Below are 15084 nucleotides of genomic sequence, written 5' to 3'. Positions count from 1 at the left end.
TTCTGCGAGGCGTCGTTGTTCTGGTACAAGGCATCCGTCATGATCAGAATTTCCTTGTAACTTTGGTAATCTTCGTCGGTGTAATCTTTCGGCTGCTTTTTGGCGACGAGTTCCCACAGTCCCACCGTGCCGGGATACCTGTTCCAACTATCCTTGTCGCCTAAATTGACTTTAATGTCGTTGCCTTCGAAGGTCACCTTCGATTTCCCAATCTTCCACACCACACCGCCGCCTTCGCTGGTTTCCATGCTGGGATACAATCCGAACACTTCATCCTTGTCGAATTTCCCCGTGCTCAGGTAGTCTCGTGCCAAAGGTCCCAACTCGATTTTATCCGAAGACGACGTGCTACCTATGGCTCGACGTCGTGCCGGTGCATCCTTCAGTTCGAACGGCGTCGAAGGAATGCTCGAAATGGGCGTGGGTACGGCGTAACTTTTAGCTGCGAGCGGTACGAGTTCATTAATCAAATTTTTATTTTGTTCCGTGACACTTTTAATTTCTTTACCTAGACTGCTGATGGCATCGATCACGAGTTGATCCTGACGTTTCTTCTCTTCGTAGAATCCGCGATTCTCGGATTTCCAACCTTTGAAGCGTTTCGCGAGGTAATCGCGAAGCTTGAGATTTTCGTCTTCGATTTTTCGTTTCGTCATGACGTTATTTATACACGTCGTTTCTCACAACGTTGCAACGTTTAGAAAATCGTTGATTTTGTTTCTGTATTTTCCGTCGTTGGGTTTCCTCGTCATGTCGATCGTCGCGAATCCGAAATCGTCACCGTTCCAGCAAGTAGAGCAGCAGCCTTCCGAAAATTGATTGTAGTTCATGTCTCCGCCTACGTAGTCATCGTACGCATGCTTGAGGTTGGTGTGATCTTGACGAAACAAACATATGAAATTAGCGTTGTCGCGTACTAACTGTTTTGGAATTTTGGAAAACGTTTGAGCTAGGTAAAAACAATCCATTCCTTTGTGACGACCTTGCGTGAAAAAATTGCGAATTTCATTTTGATTTTCCAGGATGGCATCGTCGAACACAACGACTGAATTTTCACGACAATCGTCGAGTGGTTTTATTTCCGAGGCGAACGTTGCAATGTCCAGACCATCGTACAGTTTCATCAGTTGCTGGTATTTGGATTGCTCCAAACTTTTCGAGAACACGTACAGGTGCCTGTTCTTCCAATCTAACCAATTCGGTGCGAGGAGAAAATTGTCCACGAGCAGTGTCGTTTTCCCACACCCCGAAGGACCTACGATCAGACAGCGGATGCTGTCGGGAAGCAACTCGCCGTTCTTTTTTTTTCTCGTTTGACTTTCCGGATCCGGTAGACGCTTCACCACGTTCCACGTACTCACAAGATCACTTCGTCCGCGTCGATCCAACTCTTTTCCGGAAGTCCCAGCCATTTGACAAACAGTTTGTCACCTTTCCTACGCAATACTTTCTCGATGAGGTACGTGTCGGGGTGTTTCGTTTTAGAGAGTTCCTCTTCGTAAAATCTTCCTTTCAAAATCTCGCCGCTACTATCTTTTATTATATACGTGTGTCGGTTTCCGGGTAGAACTCGAACCACCGTAAAAAGTTCCGTGCTCCAATTTTTTGTGAATCCCTTCTCGAAGGTGCGTTTGAATTTGCTGATCCTCACCTGGTCTCCAATTTTGTATTTAGCTTTTTTTGTCGTGGGCGTGTACTTTGGACAGTAAACTGTAGAAATTAAACGCTGCTCGTCGGACTTGGTAACGTCAACTGGCTTCATGCCTATCGTTCTGTGTACCGTTTCATTATAGGTGTCGACGAGTTCCGGCAGGATGTCGACCCATTTGTAATTTCCCCGAAGCGTGAATCGTTTCCACATGTGTGTTTTCAAGGTTCGATTGAATCTTTCCACGATGCTGGCTTTGATGTGACTGAAGGTCGAATAATGTCGAATCTTGTGTTTTTGAATAAACTTTTGGAATACGGCGTTGTAAAATTCTTTACCGTTGTCCGTTTGCAGAAACCGTGGTCGTCTGCCACCGCTTTCGCGAAAAATTGTCTTGAATGCTTCCGTGACGCATGTTCCCGTTTTCGCCTTCAAAGGTAGAGCCCATGCGAATTTCGAAAACGTGTCTATGACGGTGAGAAGGTACTTGTTGCCCTTGTTCAATTTATGCACGTTTTTCAAATTGCCGCTACTCATCTCCACGAGGTCACTTTGCCAGAGGTCGTCGATGCCCTTGGTTACCACAGCCAAACGTTCGTAGTTACGGCGTGCAGGTTTATGCAATTCTTCGACGATGGCTTGCCTAGACATTTTTTAGAGATTACGTTTCAAGAGAAGCACAAGCGTGATGGGATTCAAAGAGGGTGGCACTTCGCTCGTGTTTTGAATGATCAGCTTATCGCCGGCACTCACGTCGAAAACGGTGAGATCTTCGTCTTCGTGTATTTCATATATGTTGCGCGTTTCGTTCCAACGTGCCAGAGGAATGTTTCCTGCTTTCTGGACACCACGATTCGATATCAAAGTCATGGTGGGAACGCTAGCTTTTCTACCGTGAGACCAGTACGAAAATTCGTTTATCTGAATCGTGCCATCGAGGAGAAACTTGTAGTACGGATGATAAGAATGTAACATGTACAGTTTGTTACCTTCGACGAACGTGGAGATTCTCTGTTGATTGGGTACACTGTTGATTTCGATGGCTTGCAGAGAATGCAGTTTAGCGAATTTAGTGTCGACGCCGAGCAGATTACTGTGAACTTGTCCGAGTTTATTTTCGATGGGCAGCAAATGCTCGACTATGGTATCTGTTACGGCAGAAAACGACGGTTTGATTTTCACTTCCACGTTCAACTGCTTGTAGTTTTCGTTGAGTTCTTGCAACTTGGCACCGAAAGAAGCCAGCGTCGATTCCTGCGTGGATTCCAGCACTCCAACTTGATCTCTGATGTTGACGACAATGTTCTGAAGGTTCTCGACTTGATTCAATTTCGAGCTCTTCTCGGTAAGATCGTTCACGATGCTTCGCATCTCTGTAAACTGCGTGTGAAGGTCGGCGACGCTCTGCGAAGTGGGCAGCGTCGACACCAGCGAACTAATTTCGTCTCGAATCTGTTCCACGTTCGCCGTTTCCGTTTCCAGTCGTTTCAGCATTCGAGATATGTTTCTTTTCAAAGCGTGCAATTCTTTGGAGGTGGGGAGATTGGCCACCCTACTCTCGAGATCGCTCAATGAACTTTTGATGTCGCTCGATTCGGATAGTGCCGTCACCGCCGTTTTCAATTTTTCTAAATCTTCGCTCGAAGGCACGCTCGTCCGTAACGATTCCAAGTCACCCTGTATGTTGTCGAGTACGTGATGAAAATGAGCGAGATTGGATTCGACGTTTAAATTTTCTAAATATTCGATCTTCTGCTGAACCGTGCTTAACGTGTCTTGAATGCTCGTCAACGCTCTCGCTTCGGCGTGAATATTTTTAATTTCTTCGTTGATCAATTCCAAGGACGCCTGAAGCGTAGCGATGGTGGTTTGAATGTGTTCGAAATCTTGATAGGCCTCCAATTGAATTTTTATGTTCGCGACACTTTTACCGATGACCTGCAGTTCGTCCGACGATGGTAGGTTCGTCATTGTATCTTCCAAAGTCTGCAACTTGGATTTAATTTCTTCCAACGTGCTGGTGAATTCTTCTTGTAATTTGGAAACGACGACATGTAAGCGTTCTGCGTCTATATCGCTCACGACGGTTTGAAGTTCAGAGAAATTTTTTTCTATTGCGGAAGTTCGTTCTTCGATTTCGAGTTTCAATTTTTCCAAATCTTCATTTTTCGATTGAAATTGCTGTAATTTGGCCAAATCATTTTGAAGCGAATCCACGCTCAACTGTATATTTTGAACGCTGTCGTAAGAAGGTACGTCGACATAATTTTTTATCAGCGTCTTCAGTTCGGAATCGATTTTCAGAATGGGGTCGAGACATTGCGTTTGGAGCGTAGCGATTTCCGACTCTAAACTTTTGTTTAAGGTCTCCTGCAAAGCAATCAAATCGGTCCTCAACTTCTTAACTCGAATGTCCAACATGAGAATCTCTTCTGCGTGGTCCACACGCTTGGTGTTGCCGAAAATGTCGTTAGGCATTTTTGGTTAACGGTTATTTATAATAGGATAGACGATTCGTAATTCTACGAAGAGAGGAATAAGTTTGTCGTAATCTCCGAGGAGTTCCATGTAAAGATAATCTCCTGCGGACACATCGTACGTAATGTTAGAAAGCATCTTGTCGTGCTTGATTCGAAAAATGTTCTTGCCGGTAGAAATTTTGATTTCGCCTGCGTTTTCCGTATTCACGGTGATTTGAAGTTTCCCGTCGATCGGAATTTCGTAGAAATCTAAATTGTTATTAAAAACATAAAACATCTTGCCCACATCGTCATTCAGTTTCGTCCAAATGCTGTTGAGGTGAATGATCAACAGACCGTTGAGTTTAGGTAACACGGAAGGTAAGACTTCATGATCTGGTATGGTTTCCATAATGATCTGTTTTTTGAAACCGAACAAATTCATAGGCATGCTGGTTATTTAAGAATACAGTCAAAGTTTTTTGTAATGACAGTCAAGGTGTTTTTTTTGTTTTGTTTTGTTTTTATGAATCTTCTGTTGAAGATGGACATATGTTGCAGGTTTTGCTTTCTGCTAAGCGATAGTGCCCCCACGGCAATGTGTGAATACCACACTCGAGGACGCACCTCTTGTCGTCGTTGGGATCCAGCGCAATTTTTCTAACTTTGTTTGTGGTCAACACATGGTCGACGCTCTGGATGCGCTGTTCTACTCTTAGAACCGACGACCTGGTCTTGAGGCAATCGACAAAGTCCTCGAATGCGAGATGCTCCCGAACCACCTGTCTGCCGACACCCTTGGCCTTCTTGGTAACGCTGCCCTCGGCTTTGATGGCATAGGCCTTGGCGCGAAGACCTGCAAACTCGAGAATTACATCACCGTCCTTCTCGTCTTTGAGTTTGCCAGGCACTTTTTTGTTGCGGGGCAGGATACCGTACTTGTTTTGCTGGGGATAGCCCGAGGTGTCGAAGAGGTTAACCAAAGATGGAACTGTGGCTATATCCCCGTACGCATCGTCCGTGCGAACGTGGTACACCAAGCTGTCCGTGTCCGTGTAGAGTAGGCTAATATTGTCGTTATAGTGCTGGCGTAGTTTCCCATAATATATTTGAAACATGTGCAGCTTGCTCAGGTCTAATACTGAGGCGCCAACATAAATTGGCTTGTTGAGCTTCACCTCGCTCTTCCTCATATGCACCAGAGCAAGCTGTTCGTTATAAATGGTCCTCGATTTGAATAACGGGTTTGCTACGAGCCTGCGACATTGTGCTTTGTTTGATATTAGCCTCACATCTACACGATTCCGTACATTCTCCATGGTTTTCCCGAACACCGCATTGTTCATAAGCTTGAAGAAATCCTTATCAAGCTCGGACGTGGCTGCGGTGCGGTGTTTCGTGTTGACTTCAATATATGGACGCAACCACGGAGAATGCTCGAACTTGAGGATGCGGTGAACTGCGTGGACCGCGACCCCTCGCTGCATCAACCACCGGAGATTCTGGTAGTGTAGGACATAACGCTCTTTGGACTCGAAATCCATGACGAGCTTCTTCTGGTTGGAATCCGGTGGACACTTGAACTCGGGTGCAGGGGGAAGATCGCAGAACAAATCCTGCAGCTTCTCGGAGAACTCAAGGTCCACCTCGGCGAAGAACCCATGTTCCGAATCGTCGAAGCTTTCGACGTCGAAGTTGGAAGGGTCAGCCCACTCGAAGCCTCTAAAGGGGAGTGGCTGCATCATGGAGTGTCCGTAGAGGTTATTGACGTCCGTGTACATGATGTAGCTGGACGGTTGTGAGGGGTCGTAACCGGTGGCCATGTGGTGATTGTTGGCGTGCGAGTGTCGCTGCGACACCTGGACCATTCCACCCCGCACGGCACGTTCCACAAACAGCATCATGTTCACGTCCGAAAGAAGCTCCAGCTCGATCTTCGTCACCAGAAACATGGCTGACCATGCCAGTCCGGGGAGACTGTAGAAGTATGCAGGGTCCAGCTTGTAGATGGTCTTCGCAGTTGCACGGAACGTCTGGAACACGTCGGCGAGGAGCGTCACATCAAGTCTGAGGTAGGCGTCGTGGTAGTCCCCGAGAGTTCGACAGCCCAGCTCGCGCCACATGGACTGGGCGTGGTGATATTCTTCGTCGGTGATGTTCGAGCCTCGCAGCTTGCTATAGAAGTTTGCTCGAGGAGGTAGCGACGTCTCTGCGAACTTGGAAGGGTCTGTGATGTATTCGTAGGGGTAGACACCCTTACGCCTGAAGAGACCTGCGTCCAAGTTCGGAAAGTTTCCGGAGGTAATGAGCATTTGCTCGTCGCTAAGCTTCCCTGCGAGAGCATCGAGGCTGGCCGGGAGGAACCTCAGGGAGTCGAGGAAGCGAAGCTCGACGGTAGAGTGTGATCCTGAGATTCGCACCCACTTGCTCAAGCTAATATAACGCTCCTCGTTCTGCGCCAGGACGTTGATTCGCATGTCGTCGTAGCCAAAGTGAGGCACCAGATGGTGGAAGTCGTACCCCGAGCCATTATGAAAAAACACAGGGATAAATCGCGGGTCCCGAGCCATGAGGTTGCATCCGTTGCACCAAGGACCAACATACCTACCGTTAAAGTGATCGTGGTGTTGGACTTTACGGTTGTTGGTGGTGTACCCCTTGACGCAGACAGGGCAAGCGATGGCCTCGTCGTGTCTACGTTGATCGTCGGGAGACAGTGGGAGCATAGACTTGGGGGCCAACAGTACCTTCCCTATCTCGCTGGCTTCCACAACCATCCTCTCGATGAAGTGTTTGGCTGCGTCGGGACCGCGATACACGTAGGGCTCGGGGGCGATGTGCTGGTCACGTCGCACCACAACGTATGCGAAACTGGATGCCTCGTGGAGTTGGTAAGGGGTGGTGGAGGAAACTTCGGGATCTGGATCGCAAGTGGACAGGGGTTTGAGGAAGGCCTCGAAATCCGCGATGATGATAGCGGGGTGTTCCACCATGGCACTGTGCATGTGGAAACGCTCCACGGTGCCAGGTTTGGGCAAGACTGCCACACCAGGCTCGTTGTTACTACAGTAGAACTTGTGGCGAGCGAGCTTCTCAACAGCGATGTTGGAACCTTTGATGTGCTGATAATCCTGCTGTTTTTGATTGTCAAAAGTTGACAAGCACCTGCGACAAACTTCTATGCTACCATGATGCTTGCTTGTTTGGCTCGACACCAACCGGGAGAGGGAACGGATAAGGGTGTAGTGGTGATGGGTCTCGTCCTTGATGAGCAGAAGGTGAATTTCCTGCGCACCATCAACGTTTACGTCGCTCACCCTGATGGGGTACACCGCATTTTCGTCAGTGAGACCGTAAACGTTGATGGCCAACCGCGCACGAACCTCGAACTTTCGAATGTCCGGGACCTCTACGGGATAGTCGATCCCAGCCATCGCAACTTCCAGCTCTGCCTCGTAGGGTAGGTAGTGGTTAACTCGGCGTGGTTGGTTTTTCCGGTCGACAGGGTGCAACGCTGCAAGCACCGACCAGAGAAAGCACTTGGCGTCATTGTTCTGAATGTTCAGGACGGCCTTCTTTGCCACAATGGTAGGTGGTAAGGGGACGTAGCTGGAGGCGGAGAGAGGTATGAACTTACAAAGTTTGACGCACAGTTCGTGAGGCTCGCCACACAGCGAACCCCCCGAGCCTTTAGCTTGATGTTCCTCCTGTTTTGCCACCAGCTCATCGGTAAACTGGTTGTAGATGACCTCGAGGTTGTCGACATCTGCCAGATGCAGCGTCTTCGCCTTGGTGTTGTGGCAGAAGCTGTAAATTTCATCAGACGGTTTCTTGTACTGGCAACGTAGCGATGCGTAGAATTTGGTGGAGTGCGTTGCAAGCGCATCGCCGAGGATGGAAATGATTTTGGCTTGCACGTTCTCCAAAAAACTACGCACGTCGCATGAGCCCTCCGAAGTGAGGACAAAGTCCTCTAACAACTGCTCGAAAGCAGTCTGGTTCGCTTTCGCCACAGGCTTGACGCGTTTGGCGGATGGTGGCGAGTCGGCTTCCGCTTTCCTCTTGGTCGAGCTGGTCGACGGTTGGGGAACAGGTGCTCCAACAACAACTTTGCATGATGTTATATGCCTCTTCAAATTATTAATAGTAATATGTATACCGCACCTGGGACATGATTTTTTAGCGGTTACACGCTTACCAGGTGCGCAGGTACGACAATGTCTTGCAAAATTTTGGCTTGATATGGTTATCTTGCACACAGGGCAACTTTTCTCAGATTGCATTTTGTTGAAAATATTTGTGGGGTATGTTATTATTAACGTACGTATATAGTGGAGTGCCACAAAATAAATACTGTGCAATAATTCACAATGGTGTTGGGTTTGGTGGGAGTGTGCTATTTATGCTACTTCTTGCTTCTTAATGAATCCTGTAAATAATTGAAAAAAATAATTAAGCTTGTGTATAGAAAGTCCTTCGCCTACGACGTGAAGAACGAGAGGGTCACAGAGCAGTTTTAACAAGTTTTTTAACATCTTTTCTTGCACAAATAAGAAATTTTTTGTACTAGCACAATCAGTTACAATAGCACAATACGAATTTCACTAGTTCAGATCAGTTACAAATGTCAATTTCATTAGTTATCAGTTACAATATCTTTTTTGCACTATAGCACGAGACAATCAGAAAATTTGCACAAAAAAAATTTGTTGTTGTTTTTACACGTGAAAATTAACAATAAAATTTCTTTTTTTATCGTTTCAGATGCTGTCGAAACATCAAAAACACATACACACACACTAGAAAAAAAAAGCATGCAACTTTATTTGTAACACACACATACATTCTCCATCTTCATCAAGAAAATATTATAATAAACATAATTATTTTTATCTATATCTCACAATAAAACTCTATATCCAAAAAATATCACAACATCAAATAACACTAGAGTCGTTAGTACACGTTGCATGCATTACGGAGGTCCTCTGTAGAGTTTCATGGAAGTTTGGGGGGGAAAAAAAACACGTGAAACCCTACAGAGGTACGGTTATCTAGAGCCGTAGCCGTTAGAACCTTTTTGGGTTGGGCACCACGCACCCTGGCGAGGTTATAGGGGCCAGGAATCTTAAAAAACAACAATTATTATTTTGTTTGTTTGTTTGCGTCACAATACATAAGCGCGCACGCGTGTGTGGCACATCGTTTCCCCGAGAGAAGTTTACAAAAGTCACAATATATAAACATTGGCCTCTCTCTTTTTTTTTTGGGACTTGGAAAAAATTTACAATAAGAGGACATCGCCCACCACTGTTGCCAGCCATAAATCTCTCTCTTTTTTCATCTTACAGCAAAATTGGCATCTCTATTTTTTTTTAGTTGCAAGTAAATTGCCAACACACTCTAGTTAATAATGCTACATATTATACGCACACACGCACACGCATACTATATTACCATCCACCCATATCTCCCTCTCTTTTACGGCAGTGCGTGTTTGTTGCCTAACCTAACCTAACCTAACCTAACCTAACCTAACCTAACCTAACCTAACCTATCTTCTTGTTTAGTATATGTAGGTTAGGTTGGCAAAAATTGCTTTATGCACTGTAACGCAAGCCTCAAGCAAAGTTGCCAGCTTCTTGCTTTAGGTTAGGTTAGACAAAAAAAACTGTAGGTGGGCTGTCGGTTGTTTAACTCTTCTCTCTCTCTCTCCTCTCTCTTTTTTTTGTAAAAAGCCATGGCAAAAGTACCAGTAGGTTGGCAACCTTGCTTTATGCACTGTAAAACAAGCCTCAAGCAAGGTTGCCAGCTCCTTGCTTTAGGTTAGGTTAGGTTAGGTTAGGTTAGGTTAGGTTAGGTTAGGTTAGGTTAGGTTAGAGTAGGTTAGGGTGGGTGTTGGCAGCTGTCGGTTGTTTAACTCTTCTCTCTCTCTCTCTCCTCTCTTTTTTTTGTAAAAAGCCATGGCAAAAATACCAGTGCTTTATGCACTGTAAGGCAAGTCTTAAGTAAAATTGCCAGCTCCTTGCTTTAGGCTAGGTTAGGTTAGGTTAGGTTAGGTTAGGTTAGGTTAGGTTAGGTTAGAGTAGGTTAGGTTAGGTTAGGTTAGGTTAGAGTAGGTTAGGTTAGAGTAGGTTAGGTTAGGTTAGGTTAGGTTAGGTTAGGTTAGGTTAGGTTAGGTTAGGTTGGTTTAGGTTAGGGTGGGTGTTGGCAGCTGTCGGTTGTTTAACTCTTCCCTCTCTCTCTCCCCTCTCTTTTTTTTGTAAAAAGCTATGGCAAAAATACCAGTAGGTTGGCAACCTTGCTTTATGCACTGTAAGGCAACCCTCAAGCAAGGTTGCCAGCTCCTTGCTTTAGGTTACGTTAGACCAAAAACCTTGGTGATTTTTTTCGAGTAAGATGTTGGTAATACTGTGTCCGAAAATAGGGGGGGTTATGCCTTACAAGAGCAAACCATTAAAGCAAGCCCCACCGAGCTTTACTTTCGGGTGTAGTGTTGCCAACACTGCGAGAAAAAAGTTGCCTGCTCCTTGCTTTAGGTTAGGTTACCCCAAAAACCTTGGTGGTTTTTTTTTCGAGTGAGGAGCTGGCAACACTGCGAGAAAAAGGTTGCCAGCTCCTTGCTTTAGGTTAGGTTACCCCAAAAACCTTGGTGATTTTTTCGAGTAAGAAGCTGGCAACACTGCGCCATCAAATAGAGCTCATGCCTTACGAGAGAAATCCATTAAGGCGAGCTCCTCACTTCAGCTCCTCACAAGAGGTTTCAGAACTCTCTAAACTGGACTACTTTGTACATTCTCCATATTTTGTACGAAACTTAGGTTTTCCTTCCTTTCATCGACAAGTGTAAGTGAAATTGAAAATTACGGAGTACTGTAGTTCTGACTTCGTTTTCTTGTCAAAGTGCTGATGGTCTTGTCGATTCACCCAACACCGTAGCGTAAACAGAAAGTCTAAAGAACTTCTATTTGTAAAGTACGTCTTCATACCAAATTATGTAAATTAAAATGCTAGTTACGCCTTATATTTACAAAGTAGTGTTACTTTCACTGGAAATAGAATAATTTAATTTTATCGTGAACGGGGATTCCCTCGCTTCTTCCCTCTCTGTGAAAACTTGCCTCCTGCTCAGGACGCTGCAAGGGAGCGTGGCTCGGAGCGTGAGGTTCGTGGCGGTAGAGCTTTGTTTCTGATTTGTGTGCAGCGATCAGATTTATGCAAGAAAGTGCTGGACTAAGATGCAAGAACAATTGAGTTCTTAATTGAGTGAAGATGTAATCATCGGTAAGGTAGGACCCACTTTTGGTTTTTCATGTTTTCTTCTTATAACAATAATTTATAAAATGTTTTCAACTCTATTTTCCTTTCCAAGTAGCAGTGACAAGTGACAGCCAAATTTAAAAAAAAAAAAAGCTGTTGAAACGTTATTTAATGCGTTAACACTGTCGTCGAATAGACATTACAAGCAGACATTTTTTTATGCAGCCGACACAAGCGGAGAGGTAGGCCGTTTCGTTTACCCTGAAGAGATAACAAGAGGAGAGGGCGGTCAATGAGAGTACAATGCAAGGGAAGACTTTTTTTGGGTTTAGGACAAAGAGTCATGTCTGTTTCAGGTCTGGCGGAACAGGCCAGTGTTGTCACTTTGGATTAGCAGAAAAGAGCTAAATTGCGCTTAAAAATTGGGTTTTTATTCTCTCAAGCAACTATATTTATTATAAACCTATTTATATGTTACATAGTAATCTTTCGTGTTGCCATCATAGAAGGGTCCCAAACAAGGATCCTGTGGTCTATTATCACGTAAAGGTGGGTAGCACAAACTAGGATGCGAAGTATTCACACTGAATGAGATAGGTCACCTTTACCTATGTTTTCTTTTCTTGAAAGCCCAGTAGTGGTCATCCTAACACGTTACGAAGCCAGGTGACCTAATTGTGGTCATGTCAATGTTTCCTGATCGTCTTTAATTCATTCTCCAAACATTCTCATCGTCACTATTAACATAGATCAGAACAAATGAGACAAAAATATCCAAAATTTAAATTATGTTTATTTGCACATACATGTGTCAGAAATTAATTTATCTAGAAAGCCAAGACTGGAATTAACTAGAACCATTCCTTTAGTTAGACAACAGTTAACATTGGTGTTTTCCTTGGTGCGAGGAAGTCTTGCTAAAAAAAAAAACTAAGTTGGCAGCAGTAGAACGTACCAAACTGACAGTCGCTGAAAGTGCCGAATTCTGTCGTCTGCTCACGGCAAACATCTTACTGACCCGAAAATTATGGGGTTCTTCTAGCCCTTTTCACCTCATTGCAAAATAAATAAAGAAATTTAGAAAAAAGTGAAGAAGAATTGACAACAGGGCTCGAGCAATATTCGTTGGATTTTCGCGATGTCTCATGATTGGTAGTGCTTTCTGGAGGTGCGTGCATAAATCAGGGGTTGAAAAAAATACAAACAAAAAAAAACCGAAATGAAAAAAAAACCAATTTCGATGACATCTGGTGGGTGGGAGGAGAACGTCTAAGACATAATTATCGAACTGATGGCCGGTAACAACACTTTTGAAAACGTCACGCCACTGAGAGACATTGAACCACTCTCCATGACATAGCCCCCCTACCTTTCGTTTTACAGATTTAAGCAAGTAATAGATATTATCGCACTTTTGTGCCTACCCTGCTAGCAACGGTACGCTTCGCCACTGAACATGTACTGTTCAGTTTTGGGCTCTAAATCTTTTTATGGGTCAGAACATGTGAAAAGTTTTCGTGTGTTTCCATCCCAACAAATGAAATTTGTAAATGAATCAGTGAAAATAGATTGACTGGCAGAAGACTGGCATGGGGGATGACACTGAAATGCGGCAAGGAAATAATTAAGAATGCAAGAGTCATTACTTATATTTCGCAGACAATGTCGCAAAGCTGTATAATTGCAATCTAGTCCTTACCTTATGCATAGGTTCTGCGGAAAAAAATAAACTTCATCTCAACAACAGTAAACAAATATTTTGCTTATTTAGTTTTGGGCCTGGTACAGTGTCTCTCAAAAGTTTTAGGACAACGACATTTTAAACCAGGCAACCCAACTTACACAAGACGTTGGTGGGTTGCAAGTAGAGTTAGGCTCAATTTCAGGGTTGCCACATGCACAATAGATATTTATAAAATACGCGAAAGGAATGAAAACTAGTAATATTGTATAAAATTATTAAAAATATCACTATTATATCGCAAGTGACAAAATTCTTTCTAAAAGAAAAATAATAGGTTTTCTAGTATTTCTTCGCTGATGAGTCTACAGAAAGGAAAAGAGGTGAGAGAAAACGAGAGGTGACAAAGGAGACGAGAAAGAGAGAGCGAAAGGAGAAGAGGAAAAGTAGAGGAGAGAATGTGTTGAGTTGAGTTGGTGTTTTTAGTCCACTTTATGCACAGTAAGGCTAACACCTACAGTTTAAAGTGGGATCCGAACCACTATGTGCCTCCACCGGGTATCGAACCCGGGACACCTTGGTTACAAGGCGGCGACGCTACCACTACGCCATCGGGGAGGCTAGAGGAGAGAAGAAAGAGAGGATAGACGAGGAGAGGAGATGTCGTGAGGAGAATGGAAGAAGATTATATGAGAGATGAGGAAAATGGAGCAAAGAAGAGAGAAGAGGAGACGAGAAGAGGGGAGTGGAGAGTAGAGTAAAGGAGAGAAAAAGAAAATAACGAATAGAAGAGGAGAAGAGTGCAGTGGAGACGGAAATCTAAGACAGGAAAGGAGATACGAGGAGCGGAGATGAGTGGGGTGGAGATAAGATGCTAGAAAAGTAGGGAAGGTGATATGAGATAAAAGCAGAGCGAGCAGAAGGATGGGAGAGGAGAAGGAGAAGAGAAGAACAGAAGGGACTGAAGAGAAAAGGTAGTTGCAGAAAATATCGTCTCAGCGTCAAGAATTGATGCATTGGTCAAATTATCGACATGAAACATTCAATAACAATTTGAAATGTATTGGAGAATGTATTAGATCGGTTCGAAATGCCTTTTGACTTAGTTCAGAGCAAGGTAAAATATTCCATGTAAGATCTTTGATTTTACCTGCGATTATACCACTAAAAACATGAATGTAATTTTAATATTTATAAGAATTATCCCATTTTTGTCCACTTCTCGGTTCGTTGAAATGGAGATTTTGTAATTTAATATTTCCCCTCCCCCATCGTCAATTCCAAACTAAATCATTCCGCTTCACACGGCGTGGACAATGAACACAATGGGATAGGTCTAAAACTTACGAAAATTTTCTGCCTCCGGAAGGGTTTGAACCTACGACCATCAGATTGACAGTCCTGAATGGTAAACACTACCCTACAAGCTTTCGCTCCTGAAAGTAAATAGAAGATGTGAAATGTAGATGCAACTCTCCTCCTACATATAATGTGCAAATAATACTTGTTTGTAACAAAGAAAACGAAGGTAGTACGACTCGGCGAAAACATTTAATGGAGAATTGCACATGATGAAAACGTTTCATTCGATATTTGCGGAGGTATCCTTGCATTGAATTCGAGTGGGAAAAGGGGTCAAATTAGTATGTCCTGAATTGCCACAAATATAAATATTTATTTCATTAATATTTGACAATGTCTTTGAAGCAGTACACAATTATCGTTAGAGTATCATAATTCACGATCTTATACATGAAAATATCCCTTTGAATGTGTGTCAATTCATTTTATTTAAATATAAATTCCATATGCAGAAAAATGTAGCCAACACTGCTATTACAAACAATGTTGCCATGCTCTTGTTTCTAATTTGATTTTTGATTTGATTTAATTAGTTTATTTTACTTCGCGTTTTGTGCCTCTTGGCTAATTTGCGAAGATGGGGATGAGTGATGAAATGATGAAATTGATGAATGGACATTCACAAACAACCAAGCCCGACCGGGATTCGAACCCGGGACCCTTGGCGTCGCTCT

This window comes from Lepisma saccharinum, chromosome 1 (genome assembly GCF_977018435.1).
Source record: "Lepisma saccharinum chromosome 1, izLepSacc3.1, whole genome shotgun sequence".
Classification (NCBI taxonomy): Eukaryota; Metazoa; Arthropoda; class Insecta; order Zygentoma; family Lepismatidae; genus Lepisma; species Lepisma saccharinum.
Note: the sequence above shows the minus strand (reverse complement) of the source record.